The following is a 10,310-nucleotide window of genomic DNA, read 5'->3' as shown; positions in this document are numbered from 1 at the left end:
TCCAGGCGGGTCTTGAATATCTCCAGAGAAGGAGAATCTACAACCTCCCTGGGCAGCCTGTCCCAGTGCTCCATCACCCTCACCGTGAAGAAGTTCCTCAACGCACTGGTGCGGAACTTCCTATGCTTAAGTTTATGGCCATTTCCCCTTGTTCTGTACCCACAGATTGCTGAAAAGCGGTTCACCATGTCCCTTTGTCTCTCACACTTAAGATATTTATAAACATTAATAAGATCCCCTGAGTCTTCTTTTCTTAAGGCTGAACAGATCCAGGTTACTCAGCCTTTCCTCATAGGGGAGGTGCTCCAGGCCCTCTATCATCTTTGTGGCCTTCCACTGGACTTTTTCCAGGAGATCCCTGTCTTTTTTGTACTGAGGAGCCCAGAACTGGATACAGTACTCCAGGTGAGGCCTGACCAGGGCAGAGTAGAGGGGCAGGATCACCTCCCTCAACCTGCTGGCCACGCTTTTTTTAAAGCACCCCAAATTAAGCAGACTAAGACTGTTTTATCACCTGAAAGAGCTGCTAGGGCATGCAGGGAGGCTCTCAATTAAAGCTGTGCCCGGAGCACAGAAACTAAACATAGGGTTATCCTTCTTTCATTCCTTTGTTCTTTCTCTCATTCTTGCTTTCTCAACCTCCTACAGAGTTCCTAAAGAGACTTGCTATCTTGCATTCCTTTGCTTCCTGTTCTTCTTCAATGGAAGTCGATTTTCGGAATTTTAGAGAAATCCCTGTACAGCCTAAGACTGCTGCAAAGCCTTGCTGGCTGCTGCCTCTCTGACATGATTCTTGCCATTTTTGCTATCACTCTTTACCCAGTATCATCAGAGAAATTTACTGGTTTAATAGGAAATCAGTAGTTCTAATTAGCAAAGTAATTTAATAGTTATACAGAAAATATTTCAAAACTGTATTTCTAAGCATATTTTAAAGAATTTCCATACCAGTCTAGAAGTATTTCCAACAATTTTAAGTTTTCTAAAGTGTAAAGGTCATAGTCAAACATACTCTTAAGTTGTTTGTTTTTTTTTAATTTTAATTTTTTTTATTTGGCATACTTTGTTAATAATACAACTTTTTTTTTTCAGAGACTGGAACTCACTTCTGCACAGAAGCCTTTTAAAGAATTAAATGGAGTTGATGGGATTCTTAATCCTGATTCTGGCTTTTTGTGCAGGGTTGAATTTCATAGAAAGAGTAAATTTCAGACAAAGGAGATGAATGGAGTTAACCTTTAATCTCTTTTTTGAAACACTGAGAGCTTTTGGTCTCATGAGATTGTGAAATCATGTTCCATATACAAAAGTTGTCTTTGTTTTGAAGGATGGATCATGATGACTGGTTGACTTGCATGTTGATGTTGTCTGCAGTGACTCTGGGAGCGCTTGTTGTTCCTGCTATTTAAAAGCCCAAATAACAGACAAAGTTTATAGTTTAGCTTGCTGTTTGTGTGTGGAAGCTATAATATTTTACTTTCAGTGCCTGAAATATAGATAGTTTAATAGGAGAAGGTTGAATGTAGTTAAGGCTCAATATCGCTTTTATTTAAAGATCTCCTGAATTGTGTTCTAGTTCCACTCCAGTATAGCTCAATTTATTTCATTTTCACTGCCACAAGACTTAAGAAATATCCTGGTCTTTTACAGTCAAATAGAGTATGAATTACAAGCTTCTGTGCTGAAGTAGGAGATTGGGCATTAAATAGGATTTGGTGTTTATCTGTTGCTATGAGTGATCCTGTCCAGCCTTGGAACGGCTCTGCTTGAACACTACTGAGGTTTACGTAGCATCAGCTGTAGCCTGAGCGTATCGTTGTGCTGAGTTCTGAGCAAAAGCAATTAAAGGCATAACTTCCAATCACCTGCAAGAATTGTATAAGGAAGGTCAAGATTTATGTGCAATGTCAGGAAGAGCATGAAAATCTTCTAGAGTTTTTCGCCTTTGTTTTGATATTTCTTGGACAATTTACTTTCAGTTTTTGGGTGGTCTGTTTTCTCTTTGTCAGAAAGCACACATAACCCTTTGGCAACAGTTCACTAGCTGGAGCAGAAACTTTTGCCAGGAAGAATGTGATGAATCATAACGTGTGACCAGAATAACTGTACTGTTAAAATGGCCAGGACTAAATGGTATTCCGCCCATGAAACTGCACTTATCTGGTTTGGTGTCTTTAACCTGAGAATGCAGGTTGAAACAAGAAATCCGTAGAATAAACTGCAGTGGGAAAATCATTTGCTTGTATAAACTGCATCTAGACTAATGTTTTATGTAAAGTTCTATGATTTTACTATGAAGGTAATTCCAGAAGCTATGCATGCAAAACCTTTAAAATGTAGACTTAGCCTTAATTTTTGGCCTGGCTTGATTAATGGATTTTAAAAGTCTCCTTTTGTATGTTTGCCTGCAGCACATGTAAGAAAAAAATATAAGGCATCATCGTGATGAGAAAACTCAACTGTTTAACTTAAGCTGAATGAAATACACAGAGAATACCAAAGTATATGCAAAGAAACTGACGTCCCTCCAGATCATTTTTATTGTACCATTCAGTTGTTATCTAAGTGCGAGAATGAAGGTAAGGTAAACCTGTTTGTAAGGAGGTAGAAATTTAGCTATAATAGCTGTAAAGGTTACAAATCTATTAAATTCATTTGCATAGTAACAAAGTCAGAATAAATTACTATTTGATTCCAGGAATAATGGTTTTTCTCCTCCAAGATTTACAGTTTGACCCTTCATCTGAGGCTATTACTGTTTGTATTCAGGTCCTTGGCACCAGAAAAGATAGATATCCAGATAGTTGCAGAGAGATTTAGTTTTGGGTCTTAACCTCCTGTTACTTGAGCCAACAACAAACGTTCAACTGGCTTCAACCCCACAGAATTGTACCCTGAAAGATCAACACAGAAAAAAGAGATGCGTGAAGAGATGCATTAGAGAAAGAGAAACAGCAGGGTTGCTTGGGTGTTCTTTGAAATATATATAATGTGTTTTAGAGTATTGCTTTAATTCTGGATTTGCACGTATGGATGGGATGAAAAAAACATTCTTTGGAGAGTTCTTTTCTTTATTAAAGTAATTAAACTAGAACATGGGCTTTCACTTTAGGTTTTCAATTCTGAACTTCTTAATGTTTTCTCATTACTCTGAAAGTTGCACATCTGCCTTTTTTCAATACTCTTTCACAATCCCTTTGTATTCTTTTGTATCTTCTGACCTTTCATTCAAAACTGGCCTGTAATGCAGCAATGCTGAATTCAGGGGACATACCTTAAAAATCTGGGAATCTTCAAGCCTAAGTGGAGATATGTGGACAGAAATATCCAGAACAAACTGTAGACAAGACAGATAGTTGTGCTGGTACCCAGTATGTAACCAAAGATTACTTTCTTAAGAACAAGTTCTTTGTAAGTATAATAATTTCTTGTTTTCTTAACAAAACACATTCATTCAATGTGCTCAGGATAGGTACGGTCTTTGCAGAGACCAGACGGAGTGGTGGGGTTTTCCCTTTCCCTAACTCTGTATGTGAAACTTCCCATCCTCTCCCCTGCACGCCTGCTCTTTCCCCCCGAAGAAACTTTTGAGCTCACCTGATGCTGAGGTTGGGATGTGGGCTCTGGTAAACCAAAGGAAAAAGACAGATGAATGTGCATTCCAGACAGAAACCTTCTGTCTTGAAATTCTACCTTGAAATTATCAAAACCATAGGACAGTTGGGCAAGGCCAGTACAGCTGCTGGGGTAATCCACTTCCTCTGAGATTTTACAGATCAGAAATATCCTAATCTTTGCCACTTTTCCACACGCTCACATATAGCAACTAGTCTACAAGACCAGCATCTTTAGCAAGGTGAGATGGACCTGAAAATATGCCACTTAGGAGGTAAGCATTTAGGGGCTGGATTACCTCTGAACACTGGGAATGACAAAATAATCTGGTTGTGTGAGAGGGCTCCAAGACCTGTGCTCCTTGAGGTCTGGGCTAGACTTCTATCTCAGATTTCTTAGCCTAATGTAGTTTCTAAGTTCCTTTCCCATGACTTTTCTATTTTTGATGTTATCTAAGCATATGTGGCATTCTTTTCCCATTCAGACCTAAGGGTGCATAGTTCATTAAGTGGGGTCTTATATTTTAGCTACATGACATACTTCAGGATTGTCATGGCTACTTTAACCACATGGGGATACTGTGGGAGGGAAAGAAAGCTCTTGGTGGAGAGCTTTGGGAAAGTTGCTTTTATTAGATATGGACTTTTGTCAGTAGCTTGACTAGTGGTGACTGTTGTTTTCATTTGTTGAAAGGTTTTTGTCATCTAGTCCAACTCCCCTGCAATGAACAGGGACACCTACTGCTTGATCAGGTTGTCTCCAGGGATGGGGCAATCCACCACCTCTCCGGGCAACGTGATGCAGTGCCTCACCACTCTTAGTGTAAAAAACTTCTTCCTTATATCCACTCTAAATCTCCTCTGTTGTAGTTTGAAACCATTTCCCCTCGTCCTACCACAACAGACCTTGCTAGAGAGTCTGTCCCCTTCTTTCTTACAGCCCCCCTTTAGACACTGAAAGGATCATGCATTGTTACGGATTTTTGCCTTCACAGAAGGTGATTATTTCAATACTACAGTGTAACATTTTCAGATTATGCTTTTCTTACTGTATTAATTTTTGGCTCCATTAACCTTAAGCACATCAGATTCAAAGTTGCTAAAAATGGTGGTTAAATCAAAGCTTTAGTTCCAAGCATCTAATTGGCAAAGCACTCAATGTTGTTTCTAAACAGGGTGGCCCAGAGCGGAACAGGAGGTTGTGATTGTAGGACTGCTGGACCTCTGCTTTGCCCATGTGCTTGGATAACTCAAAACACAGTGGTTTTATGGGGAGGCACAAGAAGGGTATTTCGGTTTTGAGTCACTGTTACTGTCCTGAGTATCCACCACTTGTATTGGAAAGCAGCGACCAGCTCGGACGCAGGCATGCAGCTGGTTATTGCAGAAAGCTGCTCTCTGGCCCTCGGAACAAACAATTCATGGATGAAGAAAGAGACGGGGGAGGATAAAGGAAACCAAGAGGAGCAGAGGGACGCAGCCAGTTGTTTACATCTGTAATGATAAGCAGAGGTCACAGAGCCGCACTTTTGTAAACACTGTGAATGAAATCTCAGCTTTGGAATTCAATTGTTGCTTTGGCAGGAAACAACGTTGCTGGTGCATTAAGTTATTAAATCAGTCCCTTCTCCCTCTGACAGCACTGGGCAAGTAGGGGCTAAAGGAAGTGAAGATATTGAGGGAAGCTCCTACAAAATGTAACACGTGCAGGAGACAACTACTGTGCTTATAAAAGAGATTTCGCTCAAAATGAGCTCTCTTTATGTACAAACTCACAGTGACCACTTATTCTACACCTGAACACGTAATCAGTATTGGTCGTACTTCTGGGGGCCATAGTTTCTGCCTCCCTTTAGATGTCTAAATTATTTAGCTTGGTAAAAGTTGACAGCACTTCTTTAGCCAGGGGTATATCAAAGCAAACAATCCTGTAGATCTGCAGTTGGTCCTGCTCTTGAGTACACTGACATCCCTGTGGGTGGGTGTGTTGGTGGGACTGGCATCTGCTTTTGTCCCAGTTCCTCGTGGTTGAGCAGATAACGAAGGGAACTTTCTGAAGTACAGGCCCATGAGTTCTGCCTATGACTCCCCATCTCTCCCCTCCAGCCCCGTGATTTCCAGCCTGATACTCTTCTCTGCTTCCCTCTTCCCCAGAAATGCACTCCTCTTTGTGACACTTCGGGGCTGATGACTCCAACTTTGGGAGTGAACGTAATGGGAATACCTGGTATGTAGGAAACAACGGCAAAGGAGGCCATGAATCTGCTCTGACAGGCTGAGAATGTTTTCTGTCTGAGCTTTGTAACACCACAGCCCACACTGCCAGTGCTTCCACCTCCAAGAATATCTCTGAATTAGTTACATAGGATGAATAATAATTTTCTTTCTATGCAGGCAAAAGAAATTAAAAATATTACAAACATTATTTCCCATGTACACTCAAAGAATTTTTAATATCCTATTCATTCCAGAGACGTGGATCCCAGGAATGTTTTGAGACAACTGAACTGTGTTGTTCAGTATTTGTTTTTAACTTCTGAAAAACCTGATTTCCCACTGAAATCCATGGCGGGCCCTGAATCCTATGTAGGTACTTCAATGTCATTAATTTCAGTAAAAATTAAATGTTTTCACAGAATCATTAAGGTTGGAAACAGACCCCTAAGCTCACCTAGTCCAACCATCAACCCACCCCCACCATGCCCACACACCATGTCCCTGAGTGCCACATCTACGCGGTTCCTGAACACCTCCAGGGATGGTGACTGCACCGACTCCCTGGGCAGCCTGTGCCAGTGCCTCACTACTCTTTCTGAGAAGAAATTTTTCCTCTTATCCATCTTGAACCTGCCCTGGGGCAACTTAAGGCCATTCACTCTTGTCCTGTCGCTGTTACCCAGGTGAAGAGGCTGACCCCTATCTTGCTACAACCTCCTTTCAGGCAGTTATGGAGGGCAACAAGGTCTCCTCTGAGCCTCCTCTTTTCCAGACTGAACAATCCCAGTTCCCTCAGCAGTTCCCCATAAGACTTGTGCTCCAGATCCTTCACAGCTTCGTAGCTCTTCTCTGGACACTCTCCAGGGCCTCAGTGTCTTTTAATGCTTCTGAGATTCTGAGCTTTGCATCCTGTTGGTGCTTCTACATTTGAGTGAACAGTCACCTCTCTTCCATTGTGATAGCAAACAGAACTGAAGCACAGAAACCATGGTATGCTAACCCACCACAGAATCAGCCTGTGGTAATGTGGGCAGTCTGCACGGTGTGCGGACCAGTGTTGGTGGGAGGAGCGGGATGGTGGGTATCTCATAGCACAGTCAGTTTGCTGTGGGGTGCAGGTTTTCCAGCACACTCTGGGCATTGCTCAGCAGGGGATGCCACATATGGGCCCTAAAGTGGGGTCCAAACAGAGTCTTTGGGGAGAGGAACAGCAATAAGAAAATAAACTTGTTCCTTTGCATATTTATCTACGATTGGGGTGGGATGCCATATTGCTGAAGTTGCAAACACAGCTCTCAGACTGAAGAATGTGCTTCTGGAGAAAGAACTTGAAGAAAGTTTTCAGCACGAGAAGTTATAACAGCAGTCTTTTAAAACAGGCATTTAGAGACAGTTTTTAATAGTGGTTTTTGATGGAAGAAGAAAGAGCTGTGACTCCAGGATAACTTAATGATAACCCTTCCTCATTAGCTGGCAGGTGCTGATTTATCTCTCTCTGGTGCACTCACTGTAGGTTATGTAATGCTGATTATATTTTGGGACAGAGCTGAATGTCTGAGTTTGTCAAATATGGGTTTAGGATGTTGCTGAGCTGCTGGATTAGTTCTTTTATTCTGATTTGATGAAAAACATAGTAGTTGCTGAAGTTAAGAAATTGAGTAGTTTGGGAGCCATTTCATTAACTTTTTCTTTTTCTTTTTTTAATCAAAAAAGAAATATTTTTTCAAATCCAAAGCTTTGAATTAGTTAAAATTATGTCATTGTGCTAGAAAGAGCTCAGGGTGTTTCTCAAAATTGCCAACACATTAGTGCAAGATTTTCAAAATGGAGAAAGTCCTGTCTCGTTTCAAAATAATATTGCTTGAAAGTGCAGGTTGATGAGAATAGATCAGAAAATTTATTGGAAATGACACGTTCAAAATGACCTAAATAAAATATTCGGCACTTTGCATCAGCCCAGGCCATTTTGATTAACTTTTTATTCAGATTAAGATGGTGTGTAATGGCTTATAGATTTTGCCTTTTCCTCACAGCTTGGAATAAGACCTATTTACAAAAAGTTTAAAAGCTTCTCTCATTAAGTAGACCAATTCCCACTGGCCCTATTAAAATGAAGCAACACTGAAATGAAACCAACAACAAAGTCCAATTGTTTGTCTGTATCTCAACAGCCGTAGGAGATAGGTTAGAGAGAGATGGAGGAGAGAGGAATGAACATAGGTGTACTCTGGATCCGATACAACGTAAATCAATTTAAACTGCATGGAAGCTTTGCTTTGCAGCAGATCAAAGGAACAGAGAATGGGCCTGAAAACCTGAACTATGGCTCATAGCAAACTGCTGAATTTGCTGAACCATCTGTTGTTTTCCTAGCCCATACTGCACAGCTATGCTTTGTCTGCATCCTGAATGGGGCTGCTTGCTCAAAAGGGCTGGTGGATTTAGGTGATGGATCGATAAGTTCTGGTTCTGGTGCTGTGCAGAAACAAAGCCGCTGAAACACAGGCTCAGTGTCATGCAATGAGAGCAGAACTTGGAGAAGTTGAGCAGGCTAGGAGAGGTCGAGCTAGGCTCCTGTCCAAAGCCTGTGAAATGCACAGAAAGGCCCTCACTGACTGCAGTGCTCATGAAATTGTGATGTATCAGGGTTTCTATCAGGGTTCTCTTTGTGGAGAGTACCATGCCCCATCCATGGAGGTGTGCAAGGCCAGGCTGGATGGGCCCTGGGCAGCCTGAGCTGGTGGGGGGCAAACAGCCCGTGGCAGGGGGCTGGGGCAGAGTGGGCTTTGAGGTTCCTAACAACTGAAACTATTCTATGATTCTCTGATAGCAGTGATTCTTTGGCCTTACTGCACAATAGATCCTATTTCAAGATGATCCTCTTTTTCTTTTTCCCCAGATGTTTCCGCTCTGAGCTGCACTTGCACTGCGTAATGCCGTTCTCTTTACTGTTTATGGAGAATTTTGTGCAAGTATTTTTTTACGTTACACCTTGAATGGGCTCTAATTCTTACATTGGCTCTTCAATACGCTGTCCGAGGTACCTCTGCCCCCAGCTCTGCAAAGCGAAGTACGGAGTACCGCACATCTCTGGGCTTCTGAAGCCGAAGCGAACAATTCTTGTGAGCTTTCCTGAGCTCGAGGAGGAAGAGAGGGGAAGAAGCCGGCCCCGAAGGTCCCCGTCCTCTTTTCCTTGCCCACACCAGCTTTCCCCAGTAGATGGCAGCCGGAATCCACACACAGCTGCTCGGCACCGAGTGGCAATGCATCTCAATTTTCCTCGCCGAAGTGATTTTTAGTTAACGCACACCCTATGTTTTCATTTATGCTGGCCAAATGAGGTTACTTTGACCTTGATTAATAAAATGTATAATCATTTTGGAAATATTTGAAGCCGGAGACCTGCCAACCGATCCCCCTCCCCTCGAGTGCGCGGTGATCGATACAACATCTAAATTGCAAATCACACAGTGCATTGCACTGCACGTCTCCCTCCCAGCCGCCCTTCCTGCCTCTCCCCGCATCATCTATCCGTTCCGGAGGTGATTTGCGGTTCTCAGAACGGGGGGAGGAAGCAACAAGGCGAACGTGCCCTTGCTTGTTACTTTTCAAGAACAAGTAATGCGGCAAATCGCCGCCGCCATCACTCATGGCATTAATCAGAAGCTCCCCGAGGCGTCCCTGCGCTGCGGACCAGCCCTGGGCCAAGCGGGGACGGCTCCGCTCGTTTCCAAACAACCGCGGGACGGGGCGGCGGGCGGGCGCTGCCGGACGCGCTGCGCCGGCAGGGGGCGCTGCTGCACTAGGGCTGCAGGACAGCCCGTCCTCCGTTTTCCCTTTAACTTTTTTCCCTTTAACTTTTTCCTTTTTTTCTTTTTTCTTTTTCCTTTTCCCTTTTTCCCTTTTCCTTTTCCCTTTTACTTTTTCCTTTTCCACTTTTCCTTTTTCCTTTTTCCTTGCTTTGCCTTTTTTTTTTAATTTGCCTTTTGCCTTGCCTTGCCTTGCCTTCCCCCCTTTTTTTTTTTGCCTCACCTTGCCTTGCCTTGCCTTACTTGCCACACCTCACCTTTCCCTTGCCTTGCCTTGCCTCGCTTTGTCTTGCTTTACCTCACCTCACCTTGCCTTGACTTGTCTTTCTTTGCCTTGCCTTCCCTTCCCTTTTTTTTGCCTCAGCTTACCTTCCCTTTATTGTCTCACCGCACCCTGCCTTGCCTTGCCTTGCCTTACCTCACCTTGCCTTGTACTGCTCGGCCTTGCCCTGCCTTGCCTTTTGCCTACCCTACCCTACCCTACCCTACCCTACCCTACCCTACCCTACCCTATCCTGTCCTGTCCTATCCTCCCCCTTCCCTTTCCCTTTCCCTTTCCCCTTCCCTTTCCCTTTCCCCTTCCCTTTCCCTTTCCCCTTCCCTTTCCCCTTCCCTTTCCCCTTTCCCTTTCCCTTTCCCTTTCCCCTTCCCTTTCCCCTTTCCCTTTCCC

General features: G+C 43.2%; 1 long non-coding RNA gene across 1 annotated transcript; it reads left to right on the top strand.

The window, feature by feature from the left end:
* Positions 1,072 to 9,218, top strand: LOC110390223. The gene is made up of 2 exons (XR_002433640.1): positions 1,072 to 2,579; positions 8,731 to 9,218. It is a non-coding gene; the product is annotated as an uncharacterized LOC110390223 (long non-coding RNA).

Source organism: Numida meleagris, chromosome 1 (genome assembly GCF_002078875.1).
Source record: "Numida meleagris isolate 19003 breed g44 Domestic line chromosome 1, NumMel1.0, whole genome shotgun sequence".
Taxonomy (NCBI): Eukaryota; Metazoa; Chordata; class Aves; order Galliformes; family Numididae; genus Numida; species Numida meleagris.
This window is presented reverse-complemented; position numbering and strand designations above follow the sequence as displayed.